Source organism: Mandrillus leucophaeus, unplaced genomic scaffold, assembly GCF_000951045.1.
Source record: "Mandrillus leucophaeus isolate KB7577 unplaced genomic scaffold, Mleu.le_1.0 Scaffold86, whole genome shotgun sequence".
In the NCBI taxonomy this organism is placed as follows: Eukaryota; Metazoa; Chordata; class Mammalia; order Primates; family Cercopithecidae; genus Mandrillus; species Mandrillus leucophaeus.
In genome coordinates this window covers 1,206,076-1,208,062 of record NW_012109363.1, presented here as the reverse complement: position 1 = coordinate 1,208,062, position 1,987 = coordinate 1,206,076, and positions in this window count along the sequence as shown.

Here is a 1,987-nt window from a genome sequence, read left to right as displayed (position 1 = left end):
TGCTCTAGTTGCCCAGGCTAAAGTGCAATGGCATGATCTCAGCTCACTGCAACCTCCGCCTCCCAGGTTCAAGTGATTCTCCTGCCTCAGCCTCCCAAGTAGCTGGGATTACAGGTATACGCCACCACACCCGGCTAAATTTTTTATTTTTAGTAGAGACGGTGTTTCTCCATGTTGGTCAAGCTGGTCTCAAACTCCTGACCTCAGGTGATCTGCCCACCTCGGCCTCCCAAAGTGCTGGGATTACAGGCCTGAGCCAAGGCGCATGGCTACAGATGTCTTCTTAAAGCTCCCTGTCAGAGATGCAAAGGAAGCAGGAGGAGCCTCACCCAGGACTCTGCAGAGAGGCTGCCTAGAGCACATGCACAGATGGGTTCCAGGACAGAGGCTTCTGGCTCATATCACACCCAGCTCTCGCTTAGGGCCAGACGATCCAACACCCGCTCATACAAGGCCTCCTATCCTCAGGTTTAAAAACCTCAAGGCCAGGCGTGGTGACTCACGCCTATAATCCCAGCATTTTGGGAGGCCGAGGCGGGCGGATCACAAAGTCAGGAGATCGAGACCATGGTGAAACCCCGTCTCTACTAAAAATACAAAAAATTAGCCAGGTGCGGTGGCGGGCGCCTGTAGTCCCAGCTACTCAGGAGGCTGAGGCAGGAGAATGGCGTAAACCCGGGAGGTGGAGCTTGCAGTGAGCCGAGATCGCGCCACTGCAATCCAGCCTGGGTGACTGAGCGAGACTCTGTCTCAAAAAATAAAATAAAATAAAAATAAAAACTTCAAGGCAGTGGGGATGGTGGCACTTTCCAGATAATATGGCACGAAAGAAGTGACTTCCCTGACAACATAACCACTTATGTACTTCCACTTGCCCTTTCGCTCCTCCACGTCCTGCAAACTGCCTGCCCGCCTATTAACAAGGGATCAAAATTCTAACCAGACTTAAAGGCTTACCCTTTCCAGCTAACACCAACCCCAGGGAGCAACTGGATTACCACCAAGAAAGGGTTTCTGCTTTTAGCTTGCAACTCGGACAGGCTCCTGTCTGGGTGACTTTCAACCCCGAGGACGTCTTACGGCAGCCACTATTCGCAGTAACAAAAAATCAGGGCCGACCCAAAAGCCCATCAGCAAGAGAGTGGAGGAGTGAACTGCAACACGACTTTAACACCAACTGGACGTGCCAAGTTTTTAGTAACTACTGGCTTTTTTTTTTTTTTTTTTTTAGACAAGGTCTCACTCTGTTACCTAAGCTGGAGTGCAGTGGCATGATCACAGCTCACTGCAGCCTTGACCTCCCGGACCCAAGTGATCCTCCCGCCTCAGCCTCAAGAGCAGCTAGGACCAGACGTTCACACCACCATGCCTGGCTGATTTTTTTTATTGTTTTGTAGAGACAAGGTCTCACCCTGTTGCCCAGCCTGGTCTTGAACTCCTTGACTCAGAGATCCTCCCGCCCCAGCCTCCCCAAGTGCTGGGATCACAAAAGTGAGCCACCACAATCGGCCAACAATAGCCTTTTGAATGCTGCTCATTCTTCAGGGCTCCCTCCAGGAAAATTTGGAAGGACTCTCTGCATCTGAAGACACTGCACTGTAAACTCCCAGAGGACAAGAGCTCATGCAAGTCTTCCTTGCAAAGTGGATGGAGTACAAGGAATCTGAGTGGAGGAAATATTGAAATAAAATAAAAATCTCTTACCTGGGCTTCCAGCTTCCTCTCAGCACCTAGCTCTGTTCTGTCAGAGTCTCCCACTCCCCTCTTTTAAGTTTAACATATGCACATATCAAGTGCCCAAATCGTAAGTTTACAGCTTAATCAAAGATTCATCTGGGGTGGGCACGGTGGCTCACGCCTGTAATCCCAGCACTTTAGGAGGCCGAGGCCGGTGGATCACCTGAGGTCAGAAGTTCGAGACCAGCCTGGATAACATGGCGAAACCCCGTCTCTACTAAAAATACAAAAATTAGCCGAGCGTGGTGGC